The sequence below is a fragment of the Canis lupus genome, chromosome 13 (genome assembly GCF_048164855.1).
Source record: "Canis lupus baileyi chromosome 13, mCanLup2.hap1, whole genome shotgun sequence".
Classification (NCBI taxonomy): Eukaryota; Metazoa; Chordata; class Mammalia; order Carnivora; family Canidae; genus Canis; species Canis lupus.
This window is the reverse complement of record NC_132850.1, coordinates 28,499,191-28,526,379: the sequence shown is the minus strand read 5'-3', so window position 1 is coordinate 28,526,379 and position 27,189 is coordinate 28,499,191. Positions and strand designations below refer to the sequence as shown.

The 27,189-nt window shown below is 35.6% G+C and overlaps 1 long non-coding RNA gene across 1 annotated transcript in view; it reads right to left on the bottom strand.

Moving 5' to 3' along the window:
* Positions 1–3,436: 3,436 nt before the first annotated feature.
* LOC140602823 (uncharacterized) overlaps positions 3,437–27,189 on the bottom strand; it is a 290,185-nt gene continuing 266,432 nt past the window's right edge. Inside the window, exons 14-20 of the long non-coding RNA XR_012005751.1 lie at positions 24,712–24,790; positions 20,455–20,574; positions 19,778–19,908; positions 14,819–14,935; positions 7,911–10,337; positions 6,446–6,621; positions 3,437–4,794 (exon numbers count right to left, since the gene is read on the bottom strand). This is a non-coding gene — a long non-coding RNA (uncharacterized lncRNA). The remainder of the gene's footprint in view (positions 4,795–6,445; positions 6,622–7,910; positions 10,338–14,818; positions 14,936–19,777; positions 19,909–20,454; positions 20,575–24,711; positions 24,791–27,189) is intronic.

The window sequence follows — 27,189 nt, the reverse complement described above, 5'->3', positions numbered from 1 at the left end:
CTCTTCTTCACTGCCATGTCATTATTCTTTTTAGATTCTGGAATATTCTCTGAATGGCTCTTCCTGTTCCCATCCTTTCCAGGCCACCTGAGTCAGACAAGGCCACCAAAAGTTGGCTAATATTTAAGACTGGTGAGAATAGGAACTTGGATAGGCTTAAGTTGTACTGACCAGTAAAAGCTAAGATACAACCAAATGGATACCACTCCCACTGCCTAACTCATTTCCTATTAAGGCAGAAACTGATTTCAGAGGCCAAGGCATGAAGAGAAGTAAAACAGTTTGAAAGCTAGGATTGATTAGTACTTGGGATATATAATAAAAGCATAAAACAACACGCATAATTGAGTATAATTCCAGAAAGTGTGAAGTGTGAATCAGGAGTTCTCCTTAATTACATGAGGAACTATAACAAAGAAGGTGACTGCATGTTCTGTACCCTTACAAATAGGTCTAAGGAAATGCATGACAAGAGCAAGAGGTCCAAGAAAAAACATATGTTGATAATGATCTTTACAGGATATAACAAATAAAAACTGTTGAGCTGAAATATACATACATTTTAATATAAGCCCTTTTCCTTTTGTCTCTCTCTAAGCACTACTTTCAAATTTTTATAGTAAAAGCTAGAAGTTGTGACCCTAAAACATAGATTATTCCATTTAATTCAAAGCAATTCTATAATAAATGTAGTATTTATATGTTAGAAGTTATACAACTGGGGTCCAAGATCACATAAACTGTAAGTGATGGATAAGTTTGGGTATGAGTATGTCTCAGCTATGGTGACTTTGCTCTTCAGAGAACATTTGGCGCATCTAGAGATACTTTTGGTTGTTACAATTGGGAAAGGGGAGTCTGCTACTGACATCTAGTGGGTAGAGAACAAAGATGTTACTAAATATGCTACAATGCACCAGACAGTCTTCCACAATTATCCCACCCATACTGATTAGTGTTGAGGTTGAGAAGCCCTGGAATGGCTGTATGTTGTCCTGTTACTACGATGAGAACTATAAAGGAACAGAGAGTGCTGTGTGCCTTATAACTTGGGAGGTGTATAGAAAAAATAGGAAAAGAAAATATGTTGCCGACTTTGTAAAAATAAGATGAAAATGAAGTTCAATAAGTTTGCTTATGCTTTATCTGTGATATATGTTTTGTTATATAAATGAAGAGGTCAAACAATCATCTAAAAAATTTCTACCTTCGCAAGATAACAAATGTGATTTCAATTATTTTAGAAAGAACATTTACAAAAACAATGGGATTTGAGTTGGTATTTTGCTTTGGGAAGTGTTAAGTACCATATAGGTACTATCCATTAAGACATATCACCTATTTTCTGGAAGCTCAGTGAAAAAATTGACGCACGTCATTTAATATAAACATTTAAAAAGACAACTATAGCAGAGTATTTGTTTCCATATAGTCACAGACTGTTTTCATTTTTAGTATCATGAAATTTAAATCTTTTCCTTATTCAGCCTAAATCATCTCCTGAGTCACTGCTATGAATATGCACAACATCAGGTGACTTCTGCTCACAGTTTTTGTGCATGATCTTGAAGTTATTTGCAACCCAAAAAACTATCATCTTACAGCACATCAAAAAATTCTAGGGTCTCCTGGCTCACCCATATGACTCTTGATCTCTGGGTTGTGAGTACAAGCCCCGTGCTGGGTATAGAGATTATCTAAATAAATAAAAACTTTATTTTTTGAAAATTTAAATTCAATTAATTAACATATAATGTATTATTGGTTTTAGAGGCAGACGTCAGTGATTCATCAGTCTAATACCCAGTGGTCATTACATCTTGCGCCCTCCCTAATGTTCATAACCCAGTTACCTCATCCTCTCACGTCCCCCACCTCCAGCAACCCTCAGTTTCCTATGATTGAGTCTTTTAAGGTTTGTCTCCCTCTCTGATTTTGTCTTTATTTTTTCCTCTCTTCCCCTATGATCCTCTGTCTTGTTTCTTAAATTCCACATATGGGTGTGACCATATAATTTTCTTTCTCTGATTGACTTATTTTGCTTGGCATAACATTCTATAGTTTCATCCACATTGTTGCAAATGTCAGGATTTCATTCTTTTTGATTGCTGAGTAGTAGTAGTGTGTGTGTGTGTATGTGCCCACATCTTTATCCATCCATCTGTTGATGGATATCTGGGCTCTTTGCATAGTTTGGCTATTGTGGACATTGCTGCTATAAACATTGGGGTGCAGGTGCCCTTTCGGATCACTACATTTGTATCCTTGGGGTAAAAACCCATAGTGCAAATGCTGGTCGCAGGGTAGCTCTATTTTCAACATTTTGAGGAGCCTCCATACTATTTTCTAGAGTAGCTGTACCAGCTTGCATTCCTACCAAAAGTGTAAGAAGGTCCCCTTTTCTCTGTATCCTCGCAAACATCTGATGTTTCCTGACTTGTTAATTTTAGCTATTCTGACTGGTGTTGAGGTTGTATTTCATTTTGTGGTTTTGATTTGTATTTCTCTGATGATGAGTGTTGTTGAGCATTTTTCATGTGTCAGTTGACCATTTGTCTTTGGAGAAATGTTTGTTCATGTCATAAAAACTTTTTAAAAAGTTCCAGAATGTTATGTGTGTTTCTTCTTTCATAACCTCTTTCCCCTTTTTATTTTATTTCAATGTTGGAAGTTAACCCGTTTCTTTTAAAAATCATCTGGAAGCTTTCTATAGACATTTCTTCAATGCCTAAGTGATAGATATTTGTGACACATCAATGAATCTTCAGTCTTTTCACCGTTTGTAAATTCTCTGGTGGTCTGAAGGGGCTTGACTAGTTCTATCCCTAAACCAATTTGCTGGGCTTGAGTATAGGTCTTTAGTGTTGTCCTCTTCCAATTCATTTATAGACACACACACACACAGAATGACTATCACTATTGACTTCTTAGATAGATAGATAGGCAGGTGTCATATTCTGATTGCATTTTTTAAAATATTTAAAAATTAAAATAGTGGATCTAGAAATTGAACAAATAAGTTTCCTTATCTTTTCATTATATTAGAATAATTTTTTAAAAATTTTTAATTTTTTTTGTTTTTTAATTTTTTGTTTTTTTTAAAAACAAAATTTGTTGTTTGGAATAATTAATTACATATTCTTCAAAATAAACTGCAGCCTTAAATCAGATATAATTTATATTCAGCATTAAAATTATTCCAAAATAATATGCATTTCCACTGTAAGCGAAGCACACATCTTTAAAAATAAACCATCAAAAGTTATACAATCTTCAAATTATGTAAATAACTAATTGATAACATTTAGATAACAAAATTTATTAAAGTAATTCTGGCTCAGAATTAATTTTGGAAAAAAAAGAATTAATTTGGGAATATTAAAATTAGTCTCAGAAACATGTTAACAAATTGACACAAGATTTGCACACTTCTAAAATGTAATCTGACAAACATTTTTTCCAAATTTTTCTTATCAGCTTTTTTTTTTTTGCTGAACTGCAAGATTGCTTTTCTTGGTTGCCATTAGTAACTGTGACAGTTATTATAGCATCAACCTGATAATTATGTATTTTTAAGAGATACTGGCAAATGCAAGAGTGACTAATTATTTAAAGTCATTTAAATTATACCTTTATAAGGTTATTAGCAGCCATGCTTTTGATATATATTTTTTGTCATATTTAGCATATAAAAGACATGTAAAGCTATTAAATGAGTCATAAAATCTATATATAACATGCCTTGAGATAAACGTATGTATATATACCTAGGGATATATAAATAATTGGATGATTTTAGTGTTATATAGTCCTAAACTATACTGTCAGTACAGTTGATCTTGCAAAAACACAATCTCTCATTCTAGGCCAAATTAATTTTGAAAAATAGATTAATATAAATATCTCAAAAGAAAAAGTTTCTGCCTTATCTGTTTTATAAACATAAGTTAAACTTTAACTTTTTTTAATTTAAACTTTATCTTAAGTCAAATTGTCACCACAAACCTTCAATAATCACAATTTATCATCTTGCCTTATTTTACTGCTTTTTTGTAGTTCCTTATAGGCAGGACATACAGAGATGAGAATTGTTTGAGGACAGAAAATGTAATATAGTTAGGAAATACCTTCTGCACTATTGAAAAAGCACTTTACAACATGAGAAATTTGATGACTAACAATCTAAATTATCTTTAACCCATCCATGTACTTCCAATAAACTAAGCACTCTTTGTATCAGACCCATCGAATAAGTGTGGCCTGGAGGAAAATGGTCTGTTTATTTGTGTGGTAAACAAGATGATGGTTCTAATGAGCTATGTCTATCATCTTTCATCATTAATTATAAGGAAGAAGACTAAATTACCTGAAAATTATTTCTCCCTTGTTAGATGAGGCTGATGATAAGTTGTGTGGGGATGCCTCTACCTGGACCATGATAAGGATGAACTGGCCTCAGGTAGATTTGTATGTCAGGTGTCTTTCAGATATGAGAAATGGAATGCCAGCTAGACAATCTATATGTTTGTCCAAGACTTAGACCATTTAGGGTAACTTTTAAAGATATGTAATCATTTCTGGCTGGCAGTATATTAAATCTTATCCAAAATTATCCTCTCTCCTCACTCCTACTCTCAGGGACTCAGCAATGTGACTTATTTTATCCAACAGAATTTTACCAGAAGTGATACAAGCAAAGCTTTGAAAATTGTTTCATTGATGTCCCTCTCACAACAAGAGGATGCTCAGCAAGCCAACTACTGCAGAAGAAAGAAGATTAGGGTAGCCTCCAGCCTGTGGGAAAATAAAACATTGTTTAAATCATTCAGTTTGGGGTGGTTTGTTCAATACTGTTTCATGCATGTACATGTGTGTGTATGTGTATGTATGACCATACTAAACTGACACAGTGTTGGAAGTGATTTGAGAACTTATAAAACAAAAAAAATATGAGAGAGATATACAGGATAATTTATATGTCAATGACCATAAAAATATTAAATATATTTGACTTCTGATGCTGTGGGTAAAGGAACATGGTAGGAGGGCTAAATATGCTTGAAGGGAGAAAGCAATAACTAATCAATGAGAACAGAGTTCTGAGTAATGCAGGACAATCTTAGAGATAATACTAAATTTGAAAACTATATATTTTTTACATTTAACAGTAAACTATAATGTCACTTCAACATTACCAGAGATGTTTGTAACAGTTATAACTGCAAGAGCAATCTTTTTGGATGTGTTTATATGGAGTGCCCTATGATAAAATAGAAAGAACTTGTATTTGGAATGAAATAGAAAAATTAAAGTTGAAGCTTCCCAATTATCTACCTATGTATTTTTCTGAATATCAGTATTCTCATTCATAAAATAATAATTCCTTAATATATTCATTGTCAAGATTAGTCAGATATGCATAGGATCTTTCTCAATAAATAGTAGATATTGCTGTTATTATCCCTGAGACTATACTTTGCCCATAGAGAATCTTCAGTGAAAGGCAGTGATATTATAATTTTTGTTGTTAGGAAAGAAATGACTATAGCAATCACAATGCTGCAGATGTAAATTGCATATTTGAGTTTGAATGAAAGAATGATGCAGAAGTCAAACTGAATGATAACAAGACTTTTCCACAGTAGTGTACTTGCTCTGATGACAAACAAAAGCAAGCATAGTATAAAAAGAAGGAAAAACTGTTTTATTTGAAAACAATCCAGACTTACCACGGGGGCATAAGACAAGATCAATAAAGCAGCAAGATAATAAATAAAATTATCAGCCTCTCATTTTATACAAGTCTGGACTGTTGAGGGAAGTAGGAATGATAGAACTATAGTTTCATAATGCTCACATAGTAATTGTATTATATATAATAGCTATTAATCAAGTTGTATATGGTTCACATTCACATGTGGACCAGACCTTATTTAAAATTATGTTATTATGAAAACTGCTGAATTAGAAGACCTTCTCATTTATATGCACAGACATTTAATATGGACAATACACCAATTACAGCTGCCATTCATGAGGTACTCATTATGAACTAGGAACTAAGTTAAGAGCTTTACATAGATTATTTAGTTTATTTCTTATAAACTCTACGTTTTACAAAGGGGAAAAATGAGGTTGCCAAATAGTAAGTAATTTGTTTAATGTCATAGAACTATTAAGTAGGGGAGGCAGGATTTGAATTTAGTATGTTTCTAAAGTCTGTGCTCTCAAGGATCAGCATTTGCAGTGTTTACCCAAGAGATGAGGTTTGTACATGAACAATGCCTATTCCGTTCTTTATCCTTGATCCTCCTGGATTTTGTTATCATAAAAATTCATCTAAACAGCTACAAATAAGGATAATGCATGTATGTACAAAGAAAGTTGAACAGGTAACAAATCTCTTATAACAATGTACTTGGACAATTATGAACTCCCACTGTACCTTTCAGTAGCATCCAGGTGCCATTTATCATCTGCTCTTTCTTGGAGCATGTTGCCTTCTTTTTTTATTACACTTTTCATTTAAAAAATTTCTTTAATGTATGTTCTCTCTTTCACTGGGGTCAATTTCCTCTGATTATCAAGATATATTCCTCTCTTTCAGACTTTTCCACAGGCCTGATAATGTTTCGCAAATATATTAATGATGACGGCTTAAGGTCTCTAAGATGGGCTATATCAAAATTTTTACAGATTACTATACAGTTCCTTAGGGAGATAAAAACTGAACTTGCTGGAATTTCTTTGTGCTAAGATGGGACAATTAGTCTATTCATATAATGAAAGCACTGGCAAAAGCTGTCAAAGTCAACTGTCTTAGAGCTCTGGAAGCTAACCAAAAGCTTGCAGCAATCTAAGGACATTTATTCAAGATAAATAGCTAAATCTAGGTAAGTACAACAAATCATTTGGTGTTTGTAACTTGTCCTATTTCCATTCCCCTTTCCCTAGATCTCTAGTAGCCTTAGAAACCACAGCTGCACAATCATGGTGAACACAAGCAACCTCTCATCCATTTTAGAGCAAAGAATAGGATTGGAGTTCCTCCAAAGCTTCAGTTCTAGAAAATTGTCACTATTGACCTGTTTGCAGTTCCCTGGAAAATTGCATTCATAGGCCATATCTCCATTTGACTTAATTCAGGCCTCACCCAGGATGAACAACTTTTCCTTTGGGCATTTAGAAAAAACAATTAGTGATAATTCTTTAACACTGTAGCTTCCTGTGGCAGCAATAAAAGTTGGAGCAAACAAGTTGACCAGCAAACTTAAAAGGAAAAGCTGATAGATGAGATACCCGTAACAGATTCTGAAAAGTGCAAAATATATTTCTGGGAATCTAGATTTTAAGACAAAAATTATTACTAAAAATTGCTAACCAAAGATCCCCAAAATATATGAAACTAAAATTTATGGAATTAAAAAGATATATAGAAAATTTAAAAATAATAACTTGAATTTTCAATATCCCACTTTCTGTAGTGAAAAGAATAACCAAAAAAAGATTCACAAGGAAAAATAGAACTTGAACAACATCACAAACCACTATACTGAATAGATATTTATAGAACATTCCATCCAATAAAATATACAACCTCTTTAAAATTGCATAAGGAACATTCTCCAGATTATGCAAAACAAATCTCAATTTAAAACTGTAGAAATTAAACAAAGTATATATATGGCCATAATAGAATGATGTTAGAAATCAGTAACAGAGGAAAATTTATAAAGTCACAAATATGTGGAAATTAGACTAACCCACTCTTAAATAACAAATAGGTACAAGAAGAAATCACAAGGGAAATTAGAAGATATTTTGAGATGACTTAAAATGAAAATAAAACATACACAAATATATGGAGTACAGCTAAGGCGGTGCTTAGAGAAAAAAATGTAGCTAGATACCTTTTTAAAAAGAAGATGGGGATCCTTGGGTGGCTCAGCGGTTTAGCGCCACCTTCAGCTCAGGGCGTGATCCTGGAGTCCCAGGATCGAGTCCCACCTCGGGCTCCCTGCATGGAGCGTGCCTCTCCTTCTGCCTGTGTCTCTGCCTCTCTCTGTGTGTGTGTAAATAAATAAAATGAATAAATAAATAAAATCTTAAAAAAAAAAACAGAGAAGAAGAAGATCAGTGTTATTCCTAAGAGTAAGAGCAGGGTGGCAGAGTAAACAAATCGAAGAGTGACAAATTAAGAAATGAGTTAGGTCATAGATTGTGGGATGTTGTAAGCAGTTTAAAGTTTATTCTAACTGTGATAGAAGCCGTTGAAGAGTGTAAAGCAGGCTGGAGGTGGAGGACGATAAGGCAAATGATAGGTCATGTTTGGTGGGATATGACCAATTTACATGACTTAAAAGTTACTCCAGTGACTTAGTAGATATAGGTTGAGAGTAGAAATAGAGACCAGTTGTGATGGTATTGTAGAAGCCAAAGTGAAAAATTAGAGTAATTATAGGTAAGTGGCAGAAAGACCAGTAGTCAGAACTGGCATACTTACTGATGTGTTAGATTAGGGATGTTAAGAAAGGGATAATGATTCCTAGGTTTGGGACCAGAGCGCACTGTCAAATTGAGTGAAAAAATTGAGGGGAGAGTTTTGGAAAGAACAGTAAGATGTCTAGAATTATTCCAGTAGAGGTATCAATTAGGAGGTTAATTTAGTAGTCCGAGTGACACATGATGATGGTTAAGTCCAGAATGTAGAGTGGTGTCAAAATTCTGGAAGTCACATAATCAGAGAAAGAGAAAAAATATTTTTAATGCTGACTAAGGGATCCCTGGGTGGAGCAGTGGTTTGGTGCCTGCCTTTGGCCCAGGGCGCGATCCTGGGGACCCGGGGTCGAATCCCACGTCGGGCTCCCTGCATGGAGCCTGCTTCTCCCTCTGCCTATGTCTCTGCCTCTCTCTCTCTCTCTGTGGGTGGCTATCATAAAAAAATTTTTAAAAAATGCTGACTAAATTCTTGGATAAGGAAAAATCTATTTTTGTAACTTATATTCATGAAAGTGAAGTGGACTGGAAATTGTCTCCCTAGATGGTTAAATCCCTGGGAGAAAAGCACTGTGAGTTGTTTATTTCTGTGACTTTTGTGTTCAATATAGAACACATGAAATAGTAAGTTTTAAAAAGTCATTGTTGAATAACTTAAATGAACACAAGGCTATAAATTCATATTTATTATGATTGCCAAAAGGGGATTTCTTTGCATATTTTTTATATAATTTCATGTGCAATTCAATGTAGAAAAAGTGTTTTATAATAACCTTTCAATGTTTTTCTGCATTGAAATTTAAGATAGGAAACTTACAGTCTGCAAGAAAACCAGAATATTTATATTCATCAGCCAGAAACATCATAGTTGACAGTCATATATTTTGCTTCCTCCCTTTTACTGTCTTCTAAGAGTGACTGACCCCCATAAACTCTAGAGTGCTAATAATCATGTGACTATTTCCCTTCCATGCTGTTTAGGAGATACAGTAGGAGATACAGTAGACAGAAAACTCACAGGATTCATAGTTACAATAGTTGAATAGTGTTTTCTGCTGTAATCCATGTCTAATGAATTTTAATAATAAGAATGTTAAAGTATAAAGGCAAATCTACTTGTAGGAGAGAAAAACTTTTAAAAAACTAAAATATGTATTAAGAACAAGGAAGTTCACTTGAGGTTGTAGCTTCTTCCTCTGGAAACACAACAATGTGCTTGAAAAATTCTTTTCAACGTGCTTTTCAGTACATTGTTTTGATTTGTAAATAAAAGCCAAGGAGGAAACCTCAAGTCAAATCTGATTTTCCCAGAATAATCAGATATCATTCATTGTCTGAAAAATAATACCCATGTAAAACATCTACAAAGCTGAGGCTAAAGTAACTATTATATTTGTTACTTTTTAAAGTGAATGCCTAGACAAATGTAGTAGGTTATCAAAATAGGACCTGTGAGTCTGTTAAAACCCCTGGGAAAGGAAAAACTTGGAACAAATTGGTATTTTTTTTAATCTCAGGATTTCTGTAATAGAGACAAACATTCTGATTTTTTTTTTTAAGATGTATAACACCAAGCTGAATATGCACTCTGAGCTCATGCAGTCAAATTTTAACTGGATTCTTTGTGTCCCTCAGATGGGGTAACAGCTCACATTTACTATTTACTATGTTGTAAATAGCTAGGCAGCTCTGCATCTTGTTGCATTTCTTCTACAGATCCTTGATTGATGAATCTTATCATCCCCATTTCACAGATGTATAAATGCAGCCTGAGAGGTTAACTATCATGCACATGGTCACAGGGTGAGATGAGGCCAGAATTCCTATGAAAGTCTGTCTGCCTGATTGGAAAAAAAAAAAAAAAATGCTCTTTTTGTTACTTGGCACTATCTTAAAATATTTTTAACCTTAATCGAAGGCTTATTATGTTATCTTAGCAACAATAAGAACTGAATTTTATTCTAGAATTCATTACTCTTCCCAGATCTTCAACATCCACCCCTTTACCACTCTAGGCAGATGAGCAAGGATCAATCTCACTCTAGGCTCAGACGGAGATCAAATCCTTCTCTCAACTTCCCTCTACATCATCTCAAATTACCTGACATCTCCCAGCAATCCCTCTTTCTTAGTTTTCTTATACCCAACTTATCTACCACTCACGTGTGAGGGCTGTCCCTGAAGTCAGAATGACATCTCTGTCCCTAAGACCAACATCCCATATCATTTGTCATGTTGCTTACATTTGAATTCTTCCAGAAGAAGATCCTGAGACAAATTTGGATTTAAGGACACAAAAAAGGTTCATTTTGTAGAAGATTGCAGGAAATGCTACTAGGAAAGTGATGAAAGAGAAGACAGGAAATAAAATGTTCTTATCATGCAAGGGTCTCCTGAGAATAAGTTCAAGTTAATGATGCCAGGAAAGTGCCACAGCCAGTTTAGAAGATGTACCTCAGTTATCTTGCTCAAGGTGCAAGGGAGCAGAGTACTTGCACACTAAGGTCACAGTCATTGGTTGAGGGCTACTGGGGTTGGCAGGAAATTCTCTGATAAGATTGGCCTGTCATGTGAGCAAGCAGGTTTAAGTTCTCAGGCAATGTCATGCAGGTTCTGGGAGCTGGAATTTGGGCAGCCATATGCTACTCTGGTTAACGTGAGGGGATACGGGTACACATTCACTTTATCATATTATTTAAAAATATTTATTGTGTTTGCAACCAATGATTTTCTTTACATAAAAACCTTTTGTGTCCCTTCCTACTTTTCTAGTCATTCCTTTATTTTTGTATCTATATTCTTTTTTTTTATTCCTACCACTTTATATAAACACTTAAATATTAACCACTTAAATATTTCCTAAGAATCTGTTCATGATTCCTCTCATTTCGACTCCTACCTGTGGCAATCTCATGGTTCTATTATATCCGTGCAGATGATTCTCACATTCATAACTCAAATCCAATCTTGTTTCCCCTGTCCAATGTTCAATATTACACTTTAAACCATCACCTAGAGCTCACCTCCTTCATTTAGCACCTGAGGATATCCAAAACTGACTTTGTAATATTCCTTAGAAATACTTCATATTTTAAAAACTACTCATATCTTCTTTCAAGTCAAATTGTTGAAAAATTCTTAATCATCTTTGACACATCTATTTTTCTTTCCCCAATATTCAGTTAGACTATTCTGCCAATTCTCTCTCTATAATATCTCTTCTCCAGTTCTTCCTCTTCAACTTCCAACAACTACTTCCATTCACAAGGATTTCATTATTCTTGACTTGGTCTACTTTAATAGCCTCCAAGTTCGTTCTTTCTTTCTTTCTTTCTTTCTTTCTTTCTTTCTTTCTTTCTTCCTTTCTTCCTTTCTTCCTTTCTTCCTTTCTTTTCTTTCTTTCTTTCTTCCTTTCTTCCTTTCTTTTCTTTCTTTCTTTCTTTCTTTCTTTCTTTCTTTCTTTCTTTCTTTCTTTCTTTCTTTCCTTTCTTTTTTTCTTTCTTTTGATTTTATTTATTTATTCATGAGAGACACAGAGGGAGAGAGAGACAGAAACACATGCAGAGGGAAAAGCAGGCTTCCCAGGAGCCCAATGTGGGACTCAATCCCAGATACCAGGATCACATCCTGAGCCGAAGGCTGAGGCTCAACCACTGAGCCCCCAGGCATCCCAGATTCTTCTTTAAAAAACAAAAACAAAACAAAACAAAACCTAAAAAACTTCCTTGTCAGCTATTGCTAAATTGTCTTTTTTTGAAGATTTATTTTATTTTAGAAAGAGAGAGCATGAGTGAGGGGAGGAACAGAGAGAGAGAACCTAAAAAAAAAAAAAAAACCCACTGGGCATAGAGCCTAATCCAGGGCTTGATCCCATGACCCTAAGATCATGACTTGAGCTGAAATCAAGAGTCAGATGCATAATGGACTGAGCCACCCAGGCACCCTAGGTGCCCATGCTAGGGTTTTCTTACAGTACAGTTCTGATCATGTCATTTACCACTCAAAACTCCAAGAGACTATCTATTCTTGTAGACTCTTGCTCTAATGGAAATAGCATAAGCTTTAAGTCAAACAAAACTAGTCTAAATTCCTATCCCACTACTTACCAACTTTGTGTCTTTGATCAAACTACCATATATTGTAGGCTTTAAGTTCCTCATGTATAATCCAAGCATAATAATACTGTTAATGATGATGGCATATTAAATATGGTCATTTATGACCCAGCCTGTAAACCACCCAGCACTATGTCAGGCACGCTACAGGCACTTGGTAAACTTTAATTAGTTTACTGACAATCTAACAATTCAGTTACATTTTTTTCTCTTGTTTTTCAAGATTCATTAACCTGGCATCAAAAGCCCTTTAGGATTTATAGGATAGAATATAAAAATTGCTGTACAAGTTAAAAACAAATGGATTCAAAAATATATAGATGTTTATTTTTCTAATTATGGGAAAGGGCTTAGTAGACATATAAACAAATGGAGGAACAAGACCACCTAATGAATGGTTTGGAGTACATATAATTTTTTAAAAAGCTCTTTATCAAAAATGTCAAGAATGATGTGAAAGATTTTAAAAATAGAGCAGTAATATATGCACTACATATAGGACTAATATATGTACTATATATAGGAAGCAAAAGCTAATGACCTTCCTGAATAAAAGGCTAGTGCAAATTAATAAGACTATACAAACACCACAATAGCAAAATTTACAAAAAACCATGAATTGGTAATTCACAATACTTATTACATATAAATACATATTATTATATACGGGCTCATGACCTGAGCCCAAGGTAGATGCTGTAACCAACTGAGCCACCCAGGCACCCCAATAATGACATATTTAAATATATGTATTTTACATATATCGGGTGGCTCAGTTGGCTAAGCATCTTCCTTAGGCTCAGGTCATGATCTCAGGGTCCTGGGATCTAGCCCTCTGTTGGGCTCGGACTTCCTGCTCAGTGGAGAGTCTGCTTCTCCTTCTCCCTCTGCCACTCCCCCTGCTCTCTCTCTCGCTCTCTCTTTCTCTCTCTCTCTCTCTCACCCCCCTAAATAAATAAATAAATAAATAAATAAATAAATAAATAAAATATTAAAAAATAAATCCATCATTCCTATTGGGGGCATTTTTGTCCTCCAAGGGACATTCAGCAATGTCAGGAGATTTTTTTGATTGTCACTATTAAGGGGTTATGCTACTAGCACCTAGTGGATAGAGACCAAGGATGCAGGTAAACATCTTGCAGTGTATAGGCAAGCCTCCTTCACCAGAGGGAATTGTTTAGTTCAAATGGCAATAGTGCTGCTTTTGAGAACCCTGAGTTAAATGATAATTTAAGTGATTTTATTTTCACAGGAAAGAAACACATTTTTATTTCTTAATTCTTAGTAAATTTTTCTGAGGGAGAAAGACTCTATAGATATGAATATTGTCAGGCTTTGAAAAAGATTATTCTCTGAATAGCTAACCAGCCATTAAGAAATTTCCCACTGGAAGTTCTGACCTCTGCTATGAGTTCCAGGTTGCAAACGTTACTCTCCTCACAAATACATTTGCATTCAGTTAGAGAAATATTTCATTTGCCTCATCATCTTGCCTATGACATTATTTTATATTTATATTTCTAGAGTGATATGTAGACTTTAAAAGGAAATTGGTTTTACATCTAAGGGATCAACAGAGCAACGATTTTGTACTGAAAACGATTTGAACGCCGGAATTCTTGTCAAATATTCTTGTAAAAATTATTCTACCTGAAAATTACCTCAGTTATTTGACTGTGAGGAAAGATATAATGTAAGATGAATAAAAATACACACATACACACCTTTGTGCAATCTACACGAAGAATCAGAGTCACAGTATTAATTTAACATATCATAAACACCATTCCCCCAGATTTGGGGAAGAACTCATAAAAATGTGGAGAAATATATGTATGCATTGTTTTTTTAAAAAAGTAACCTGAGAATATAATAAAACCTTATTTTAAACCAATGGTCTTTTTACCAAACTTGCAGTGTAAAAAAATCTCCTGTTGTCTTGATTCTAAGGAATGAACACTGATTCATAGGAACAGTGCCTGTGGGCAGCAAGAAAACAGTGGGAGCAAAATCAGAAGGGAGCAAAATCAGAAGTGCAATAGTGATGCCCTTGCTTCTTTTCTCTGGTAATAGTTAACAGTTTAACAGCACTAGCTAACCCCCTTCTTTAACAGCATTAACTAACCATATGGCAAAGTGATAATCAAATGGAAAGATACCAGCAACAAGAAATTCCAAGAAATTCGCAATACAATATGAACTACCTGGGGACAGGTGGATGGCTCATTTGGTTAGGCATCCGACCCTTGATCTCAGCTCCAGTCTTGATCTCAGGATCCTGAGTTCAAGCCCTGCTTTGGGCTCCATCCTGGGTGTGGAGCCTACATTAAAAAAAAAAAAAAAAAAAAAAACACACACACACACACAATAAAACAACATAAAAGTGAACTACCTGAGTTCTCTCAGGAAGAAAAGGGAAGATTTGATGATGGATCAGTTGGAGTCCCAATGGAGATGGTGTCAATTATTTGCTTCAAGTCCAGCAGAGAAGCAAAGCAACCTGAAAGATACTTGGGAAAACAGAATGTTAGAGGAAAAAGAGAAGTTTGACTACTTCAAGCCTCCTATCAAATGCCCTAGGCAGTGGTGAAGTGTAAAATTCTACTTCATCCAAAAAACATAGTTAGAAAAGGATGATAAATAGCAAAATTATATACATAGGGACAGTTTCTTATGAATGTATATGAAGTTAAGAAAGTATGTGGTGGGAGATATCAAAAAATCTTTTTGGAAGCTAAGAAAAGTAAATGCTAGTACCTGGATAGAAAGCAAATCAAATAATCACTGACTCTCTTTAAATGAAATTTCAAAAGCATCTTTTCTGAAATATAAGCTGTTAAACTGATGATTATTTTACTGGCAAGCATCCAGTTTAGTTTTATGTGGACACCATGGAGTCATAGTCAAGAGAAATTTACTAAGTCTATTTCTTTTTTTTTTTTAAAGATTTCATTTACTTATTTGAGAGAGAGAGAGAGAGCTAGAGAGAGAACATGAACATGGGGAAGGCCTCAAACTATACTGGCAGCTACTTTATTGCTCAATACCAGGCATCCATAGGATGGCCAGTGTCTTTTACAAATATCCTTGATTAAAGCATAATAAGTATAAATTTTATTATATCTTTATCCTTGATGTCTTTTTAATATTCTATATGATGATTTAAAAAGAAGATAAAGGTATAGTATGTTCACTAGGGATAGTCCTTAAGGAGAAAATGAAAGCAGGAAAAAGGAACATTAGGGCCCAGAGGTAAGGGAGGATTGGAATGTTTGACTGGGTTAAGAAGTTAAGGTGGAGGAGGTGAGAGAGTAAGTGACATGGGCAAGCATAGTTGTTTTGTTTGAAGAAACAGCAGGTACACAGGCTCTGCTGTGAGAGAATATCTGAAATATTTGAGGAAGAGCAAAGGGAGTCAGTGTGGGAAGAGGAGAGGGAACCAGGTAGAGAGTGATAGAAGTTGTTAAAGAAATCAAGTAGGGCCTATAAACCTCATAGGAATGTAGACTTTTATTTTTTTAAAGATTTATTTGTTTATTTACTTAAAGATTTATTTATTTATTTATTTATTTATTTGAGAGAGGGGTTGAGGAGGCGTAGAGGGAGAGGGAGAGAAAGTCTTAAGCAGACCCCATGCTGAGCACAGAGCCCAAGAGGGGCTCTATCTCATGAACCCAGGTCATAACTTGAGTGAAAACCAAGAGTCAGACACTTAACCAACTACACCATCTGGGCACCCCTAGGCTTTTATTCTTTTTTTTTAGGATTATATTTATTTATTCATGAGAGATACAGAGAGATGCAGAGAATAGGCAGAGGGAGAAGCAGTCTCCCTGCAAGGAGCCTGATGCAGGACTCGATTCCCAGACCTAGGATCACACTCTGAGCCCAAGGCAGATGCTCAACCACTGAGCCAGGCATCCTCATAGACTTTTATTCTTAATGGGTGGAAAATCCGAAGAATTTCAAAAGATGATCTATGTTTCAACAGAGGATCTAACTATGTTTTAAAAGGATAACTCTAATTTCTGTGTAGAAACAGACTAGAGTAGTAAAAAGTATAGATACGATCTGGAAAGTTGCAAAATCCAGATGGATCAGAGTGGAAGTGGAAAGGCCATAAAAAGCAGTGAATTTATGGCTATGTTTTGAGGCAAATAAGATCTTCTTTGGGATACGTGATATAATCAGATAAAGAATGATGGAGTTTCCATATACTGAAATGGACAACTATAGGTAGAACATCTTGACATTGGGAATTTGGGGAGTTGAAGTTGAGGGGCAATGTTGTTTGTGAGGCAGTAGAAGTGGGAACAGTGTTCAGAGGGGAAAAGACCAGGAACTCAGTTTTGAACTCAGTTTTGAACTTGATTAATTTGAGATGCTTTTTAGACATCCAAGGGCAGATATAAAGTAAACGGATGCTTATGTTTGCAATTCAGGGAAGAGGTGTAGGAGTGGGAAAATAAAAGTTGGGAATAATCTGTATGTAGATATTAGTACACTATGAGACTAGATGAGATAACAAAGGGAGTAAATATAAGTAAAAGAAGATAAATATAAGGAGAAGTTCAAAGATTGAGCCCTGGGATATCCTACTGCCCCAGGAGGAGGAGGCATGGAGGGATCAGAACAATGGATTAAGATATAGCTACCAGAAACCTAAGTGTAAACACAAGTAAAAGTAGTGTTCTGAAGAAAAAGTGAAAAAATATAGTATTTTAAGTATTAAAAACTGAGGATAAGTCAAAAAATAAGGTGACCAAGAATTCATCTCTAGGTTAATACAAAAGTCAATGGTGATACTGGTAGTTGCGGTTCTGATGGAGTACTGGGGTTAAAGACCTGAAATGGGTTGAAGAAGAAATGGAAGACGACAAGTTGGCACTGATTAGTTATAGATAAATGTTTTATAGGAATTTTACTATAGGAAAACAGGGCAGCATGTGCCAAAAAAAATGGTGTTGGGAAAATTGGACAGCCACAGGCAGAACACTGAAATTGAACCGTTTTCTTACACCATACACAAAAATAAACTCAAAATGGATGAAAGACCTAAATGTGAGACAGGGTCCCATCAAAATCAAATAGAGGAGCACATAGGAAGCAACCTCTTTGACCTCAGCTGTAGCAACTTCTTGCTAGACATGTCTCCAAAGGGAAGGGAAACAAAAGCAAAAAATGAACTACTGGGACTTCATCAAGATAAAAGGCTTTTGCACAGCAAAGGAAATAGTCAACACATCTCAAAAACAACCTATGGGAGGGGAGAATATATTTGCAAATGTCTTATCAAATAAAGGGTTAGCATCCAAAACTATATAGAACGTATCAAACTCAACACCCAAAAAACAAATCATCCAGTTAAGAAATGGGGAGAAGACATGAATGGAGGTTTCTCTAAAGAAGACATGCAAATGCGCCAACAGACACATGAAAAAATGCTCAACATAACTCAGCATCAGAGAAATACAAATCAAGACCACAAGGAGATACTAGCTCACACCAGTCAGAATGACTCAAATTAACAACTCAGGAAACAGCGGATACTGGCGAGGATTCAGAGAAAGGGGAACCCTCATACACGGTTGGTGGGAATGCAAGATGGTACAGACTCTGGAAAACAGTATGGAGGTTCCTCAAAAACTTAAAAATAGAGCTACCCTACAACCTAACAATTGTACTACTACGTATTTACCCAAAGGATACAAACATGGTGATTTGAAGGGGCACAAGCACCCCAATTTTTATAGCAGCAATGTCCACAACAGCCGAACTATGGAAATAGCCTAGACGTCCATTGACTGATGAATGGATAAAGAAGATGGGGTGTATATACATATGTATATATAATGGAATATTACTCAGCCATCAAAAATAATGAAATCTCACCATTTGCAATGACATAGATGGAACTGGAGGGTATTATGCTGAGTGAAATAAGTCAATCAGAGAAAGACAAATGAGTGAAATAAGTCAATCAGAGAAAGACAAATATCACATGATTCCATTCATATGTGGGATCTAAGAAGCAAAATAGATGAACATAGGGGAAGGGAGGGAAAAATAAAATAAGACAAAATCAGAGAGAGAGAGAGAGAGAGAGAAACCATAAGAGACTCTTAACTATAGGATGCAAACTGCAGACTGCTGGAGGGGAGGTGTGCAGAAGGAAGGGGTAACTGGGTGATGGGCATTAAAAAGGGCACCTGATGTAATGAGCACTGGGTGTTGTATCTAACTGATGAATCACTAACCTCTACCTCTGAAACTAATAATACACTATATGTTAATGAACTGATTTTAAATTTTAAAAAAGGGAGAAAAGAATGGGAGTAATGTGAGTTTTTTTTTTCTTTTTTGAAAGGAGATATAATAACATATTTGTAAGTTGATGGAAAGCATCAGGTAGAGAAGGAAAAACTGATATGGAAGGGACTGGTTTTAGTGAATACACCATGACATTTAAGCCTAGTAAAAAGGAGATGAGGATGTGAGAATGTATGGGACTCCTTCTGCACCTAACAGCACATAATATCAATTAAGGGCAAGACTAGGGGAGCCGGATCACTGGGTTTGGAATTCCAGTTCTGCCACTGGCTAGCAATGTGACTTAGGCAAGGTATTCTCTTCTCTGGGTCTCATTTTCCTCCCCTCCCAAATGATGATAATAATTTAACCTTCTTCAGAAAACTAGTAGGAGAAGCAAAAGTTATGTTTGTAAAAGGCTTAGAAGGCCAAGTGTTTCTCATGATTGTTAAATACATGCATATGTACATATATATTACATGTGTAAATAAATATAAGATAAATAAATTCCTACTGAGATTCCACTCATCTGAACTCCTTTTGTTCCTTTGGTCAAAATAATACTCCTGACCATCTGCTAACTGTCCCTACATAACACTTGTGTTAATAAGAATGTCAACTAGGCTCATGAACTACAAAGCATCTGTTAGAATGCAGGCCTGGTACTGGCCTACTACTACTGCATGTTCAATTTTATTATAACTCTAACTCCTCAGCTATAAAAAGAGAGTAAAAGTAAACTGATATCCTGGGAGTTTTGAGTAATAAATGAATAAGGCCTAGAAAGCATTTTTCTCAGTACGTGTAACCTGTATACACTCAGTTAAGGATGGCTTTTAATATTGTTATGTTACCTTTAGTTTCTGGCACCATGGCTGACATGGATATACTGCGAGAAAGAGAGTGGAATCCATTGAAATTAAGCCTCTTTATTTTGCTGGCCTCTCCCATTCTTCTTATCTATAGTTCATGCTGAAAGATAAAACTTCAAAAACATGGTATTCACTGCAGAATGAAAGGATTTAGGTCATAATAACAGCAACAGATTTTTTAAGTCCAAAAATGATCGTTATCAATGACAGATCCTGTAGCGTTTCTGGCAAGTAGGTGGGCAGGCAGGCAGCCAAAAACATTTATTGACAACAAAACTGTATTAAACACTTGGCAATTTTTACATGTTGTGTGGTATAGTGTATACTGATTGAAGCCAAACACCTATAAAGGACTCCAAAATGTGAGAAAAAAATAAGATTCAATAATCAAATGTATGTACATGGAGAGAGGGGGAAACATATTAGGGAAATATGTGCAATGGATGGAAGGTTTATCTTGAATGTCCCTATGTTGAAATCCTAAGCCCCATTGTGATGGTCTTAGAAGGTGGGAGATGATTAGGTTATTAGAGTGAGCCTTCCTGATTGATATTGGTACCCTTATGAAAGAGACCCCAGAAAGCTCCCCTCCCCCTTCTGCCATATTAGCCACGAGGAGAAGAAGACTATTTATGACCAAGAAGCAAGCTTCCCCCTACCCTGACTCCGTTGCCTCCTCGATCTTGGATCTTTAAGCTTCCAGCGCCGTGAGAAATCAATGCTTGTTTAGCACATCCAGTCTATGATACTTTGTTATATGGACTAAGACAATAGAATACCTACAGGGATTACCAAGTCACAGAAAAATAAATGGTCAACAAAGGGCCCTCAACTATGTCTATACAAATAAATACTGCTGGACTATGAGTCATCATAGCCAAAAAAAGGACCAATTGGGCAAGGTCTTTAAGATATACTAGTTGTGCAGCCTGAATGCTTCTATGTTGGGATTAATTTAATTTGACTGATTCTAGGTTACTAGTTTGGGGGAGAAATCCTGGGTTTGCAAGGTTATAGATAATTAGGAAGTAAAAATGAACTCTCTTAGGTAAAAAGGAAACAGAATTAGAATTTATACTTAGACACCATCTGAAAAACATTTGCAAGGACTTTTCAGGCCTGATTTTTTTTTTTTTTTTTTTTTTAAGGCATGACACTAACTTGAGAAAAACTAGAAAGAGAATTCGGAATGAGAAATTTAGGCAGTATCTTTTGTTCACTGAATAGAGATAGTAAGTCAAAAGCAATCCTGCAATTATGTTCTATAATAAACACCATGTGGAAGCATCTCCATAATAGAGATGTTACAGTTTAACATAATTAAAAACCACTTCCTCTAAGTAGTAAACAAAATTTTTAAAAACATAGAAACATGAGGTGGGATTGTTATAAACTGCAGTTGAATTTGATCTGATAGAGGATAATGAATATCCACATCAGACAAACCTGGTTTTTAGCTGAGCAATATCAGCTATAATGTACATCCAGAAAAACATACTTTGTGCATCAGTAAAATAATTTGAACAATATTTGTCTCTGAGTGTTGTTGCAAAGGTTATAAATCACTCTAAATGGGTCTAGCATAATATTTGGCACATAGGAGATTCTGTGGATATTTGTTTTGTGGAGCAATATTTTAACACAATTCATAGATAACAGGAGAATCTAAAGTGGAAGTCAGCTATCTCCTACAAAGGAAATTAAATTGGAGCAATATTATTTTTACTCTCAGCCTCTGGTGGTCATAGCCTGGTTGTATAACCCAGGTATGACGAAGTGGATGCCCTGTCCCATATTTGAATTTTGAAAGAGTAAAGTCACTTTTAGAAATATCTGCAAAGCACAGTGGTCTTCAGCTGGGTCCTTTTTATAAAGTCTGGAGAAATTTTTGATGTCAGGGCTCAGGAAGTGATATCAACAACTAATGGGCAGCGGCCAGAGATGCCACTGAGCATCATACCATTTACCAGAAAAACCCGCAAATCAAAGTTTGGTCCAAAACGTCAACAGTACTTAGGACGAACAGCCCTGGAGTAGCACTGGGGCAGAGTGGGCCGTGCAGTATCACAGCAGTGGGTGTGGGGAGTCAGGGAATGTCTAGCCAACTGACCAGGGCCAGTGTCCTGAGCAGATGGCTTCTGTGGACAGTCTTTCGGCATCTTGAATACGCCTTGACTTCTGGAACTCTTGCCTGATCTCAGACTCCAGTTTTTTAATTCAATTTTGTAAGCTATACAACACACTCTTCCAGTAAATTCCTTAATGCTTAAGTTAACTAATTTTCATGTTAGCCATCAATTAGCCATCTAATTAGCAGAGACGGTCCCTCAAAAGCATTTGTTATTACTAGTATTATCATTATCATCATCTTGAGTAATATAATTAATAATAATTAAATTAATTAGAAGGAGGGTGATCTAAGCTGCTCTTTAACGGTATCAATAGCTACCATTTATTCAGTACTTATAATTGGCTAACGGGTATACGCATGATATTCAATTTATTCCCTGAAGCCACTTTGTAAAGAAAGCATTAATGTCTCTATTTAAGAAATAATAACACTAAAAAAAAAAAAAAAAGAAATAATAACACTGAGGCAACCCAAAGTCACTCCAGCTAATAGTATCAGGCCCAAGTTTCAGACTGAGATCTTTTTAATTCTAAAGATTTTTTCATGTAACTATAATTATATACATATGTATCCGTATATATGTATACATACAGCTTTTATAGAAGAAAAACAGCCATTTTCCAGAAGAAAGGCTGTATACACACACACACACACACACACACACACACACACACACACACACACACAAATTATAGACTATGCATCCAGAGCCCAAATTACTGCCTCTTTTCCTCATCTCTCTTTAACTTCCATCCTACATCTCACTCTATTCTGGATTTCTATCCTTAATATTTTATCACACTCTCTTCACAAATCACCAATGGCATTGTTTTCTAGGTATGAAATCCAGCCAATCTGGGTGCTTTCTTCCCAAAATTCCATCATCCCTCTATTGTCAGAATTTCTCTTATAGTTTGGTTTCCTTCTCCATCTACCCTTTCTCAGTTTAATTAGCAGCTGTTCTAACTCAGTCCAGCTTTTGAAATTTGGTGTTCACATGGTCACTATCTTTGTCTCTTCTTTTTCACACACACACTCTCTAGATAGTCTCATCTGTACTCTATGTCTATAGGGTCCTACCTTATCAACTGAAACCATAATATTCCTTGCCTCCAAGGTGGGGCTAATGTTTATGCTAAAAGTTTTATGGTTCTCCAGCTTAGAATAGCACAATAGGAGGTCCTTAAAATTAAATCATTCCACGCTCCAGTTCACAGGTGGAGAGAATGGCTTTATTTCCTTGCCTATATTCTCTTTCCTGTCTGGAGGCAAAAATGGAATATCATTGCTGAGGGATATAAAGCCAGAAAGCCAGCCTAAGTTGTCAGAGAATCCCATTGTGCTGTGATTATAGCTACACAGTGAGAACTACACGCTGGCAGCAAGTAAACCTGGAGAGAGCCAGACAGTCCTACTTGCTGGTCTACAGCAGTTTCTCTGGGACAGCATCACAGTAGGTTAGGGAAGTTCTCTTTCTCCCCACATCCCATCCTGTGATTAGCAATTGTTACTCCACGAATCAAGACAGGTTAGGCTTCTAAAATAACAGTTCAATTTCACATGATTCTACATGCTCAGGTATACACATAGCCGTTTTCCAGAAGAAAAGCTGTATAGTGCCAGCATGGCTAGGCCAGAATGGGAATGTGGTCTCAACCACACAGTGTTCTAGGGATTGATTCTGAGCCCACATCAACAATCCCTATTTTACCCCCCTTTAAATGAATTCCCCTTCATGAGTACCTGCTGTCAGTATTTGCAAGCTGACCTTTGTCAAGCCTTCTAATTTCATCAAAGGTATTTTAATAATATTGAACTTCAAAAGGAAAAAGGTTAAGCTCTATATTGCTTTGCTTTGAGTAAAGGGGATCTGCTCAAATTATTCCCACTACCAGAAACATAAATGGCTGGCAATTTCTTTTAGAATTTATTTATTTATAGATTTTATTTTTTTATTCATGAGAGACACAGAGAGTGAAGCAGAGACATAGGCAGAGGGAGAAGCAGGCTCCCCACGGAGAGCCCGATGCGGGACTCGATCCCAGGAACCTGGGATCATGACCTGAGCCAAAGGCAGACCCTCAACTACTGAGCCACCCAGGTGCCCATGGCTGGCAGTTTATAAAGTCAGTTTATCTCGCTTGGCAGTTGACCATAATATAAAACACCCTTTTATAGAAAATAGTTCTGCTTAGGGTTTAATAAATAATAGTGAACAGAATGATGATCTTTGACATCTTCCTATAAGCTCTGGCTTTATAAAAGAGGTCTGTGAACAATATACTTAAAATTCCATCTTTATAAATATTTAAATTCATTTTCACCAAATTACTAAAAATAGTTCAAAATATGTTATTTTACATGGATTTCATCTGGATTCTGAGACTATTTGACTATTTAGGGATAAAAAGAAAATGACACGAGTTTAATATCTAGGATGCCTCATGTTGTGAAAAGATGTTATGTTGTAACATTTATAGTTTTATACTTTATCTGAAATACAAATTGGGCATTCAAGATTTACCTGGCATCATGAGACACAGGGCCAAACATAGTCACAACGCAGTATTTTCTATATGTTCACTACTAGAATTATAAGTGCACCACATTTTACCCTTCTTTCATGGAATTATACAAAATACATTTTATCAAAGTTCTTATATTTTTAGGGCATAAACCTATGGCACGGCTACAAATGGTGAGTTCATGTGTGTGAACTTACATTTTTTTATGTATTACAATTATATCTTAGTGTATCTGATGGATAATATACTTAGTTTCATACATCACATTATTTGGGCGTCTTTGACACGCTTCCCTTTTGACGGCTGGCTTTGGTGTAGTCACAGGCATTTTGGGGGGATCTGGATAAAGGGAAATTGAGTTGAATTGATAGTTAATTTGGTTCAGCAGTATACTATTATTTGATTTACAGTTGCTTTTGTGTATAATTTACTGCTAGCTGCAGTTAGAATGGCCTCCAGAAAGACTTCTATCACTTATCACAAGGACTCACAAAGGTGCATGTCAGGGGTTATGTGGCAATACAAGTACATCCTATATCTCCTAGCACTGGATTTATGTGGGTACTGGAGAAAAAACAGGTTTGAAATATAAAGAACCAGAATCAGAACTAGTGTGTGAAAAACTCTTCTAGTCATTACACGTGCAAAATATTAAACTGTGGACTTTAGTTGTTTCAAAGCCTTGCCAAAACAGAAGTCCTCTCATCAGGAATATATTCACTTAAGCAGCAAATGTAATTATATGTGCATCCCATTTTTTAAAGGGAATTGTACAAATTGGGACTACTCAGAATTATACTATGTTTGTAGGATAGGTGCAGACTCATCATAGCATTACAAGTCCCAAATACATCAGGAAGTCTCAAGTTTTATGTATAGGGAACATCTAACACATTTTGTCTAGCAGCTTCAGATAAAATGTGTAAAACTGATACCAGTGCAGCAAAGAGCCTGAAGAAACAAATGCTCCAGTGATAAAACTGCTATACATTTGTCAATAATTCAAAGTAACATAGTGTAAGAGTTATTTGTTTATACAATTCAGTAGCTCAGTGTCACCCAAGATAATCTAAGCATGCATTTTTAGGTGCTCTGGGGCAGGCCTTAATTTCAGATTAATTTTTTACATTTTTTTCAGAACTACTGATTTTGCTAAAATTTAAGTATAACAAAGAGAAAGTATTCTAGTGGAAAGCCAGACACTAAATAAATAAATAAATAAATAAATAAATAAATAAATAAATAAATAAATAAATAAATAAATAAAAGAGGCTCCTGGGTGGCTTAGTTAAATGTCTACCTTGTGCTCAGGTCATGATACTAGGATCCTAGGATCAAGCCCTGCGTTGGGCTCCCTGCTTAGTGGAGAGCCTGCTTCTCCCTCTCCCTCTGCCTCTCCCCACTGCTCATGTGCTCTCTCTCTCTCTCTCTCAAACAGGCAAAATCTTTAAAAATAAATAAATAAATAAGACCAGCAGAGTTTCAGATGTCAAAGCAATTTTATTACATCAGAGTGGAATTTAAAACTTCTGATGGTTAAAACAACAAAAATTGTTTTCTAAATTCTCAATCTATAAAAATAAAATTTGATTAACTACCTAGAAGAAAGACTAAATTATCTTTATATTGACACTATAGAAAATGATGCTTCAAAGTTGTGGTTATATGAGCGATAATAAAAGACTGTGCTAGGATACATTTTTTAAAAGTATAGACAGATGAGTATTCTATAATATTATGTAATAATATACAGTATTAATAAAAAAATATATTTTTCTACTTAAATTCTTTGAACATTTTTAAATGTTCAAAAATCAATGTAGGCTTCTGAGAAAATAAAGATTATTATCAATCACATTTGTATCCATAACCTAAACAATGAAGGCAAGGTAAATGATCTGCTTATTATGTCACAGTTAAAAGAGGAAAAATTCAGCTGGTGGCATAAGTATCATTCTCATCCAGACCTCATTATTTTTTTGTCAATCATATTCTTCATAGATTCTGAATAATACTGTCTAAGAGGTATAGCCATCAATTCCAGTATAGTTTTCAGAAATGACTTGCTTGATTCTCATGTCACAAATGACACATATTTATAGTGGGCAGAATGATGGCCCTGACTCCTCTCTTCCAATTGCTTAATCCAAGATCCTTCGCAGGATTCTTCACCCATCTCTTTGCCTTGTCCTTTTACCTGGTCCATTGGAAAATTTCATCAAGTTTACCTTCAGAGTATAATCAGAATCTACTCACTTCTCACCACCCCAAAGCTATCTTCCTGGTCTAATCTGCCATCATCCCTCACCTGGATTATTCCACTGGCTTCCTAATTAGTGAGCCTCCTGCCACCCTTGTCTTTCTTTCCTCCTATAAGTCAGGGAGGGTAATTCAGGTTATTCACCCAGGGTAATTCTGTTAAAAGTAAGTCAGGTCATGCCACTCTGGTGTCAAATGATTCCAATGCTTTTCCCCCTTACTGTGAATAAAAATCCAAAGTCTTGCCATGATTTATTTACAAGGGCCTGTGTGACCTGAACCCTGCAACTCCCATAAATCTCTGATCTCATCTTCTATTGCTTTAATTTCCTTTACTCCTCTCTAGTCATGGTGCCATTCCAGGAAACACCACTGTCTTGCACAGAGTTATTTCCTTTGCCAGAAATTCTCTTTCCAGTGTGTTTGGCTTCTTTATTTCCTTCAGGACTTTAATCTAAACCCACCTTCTCAGCAAGCAC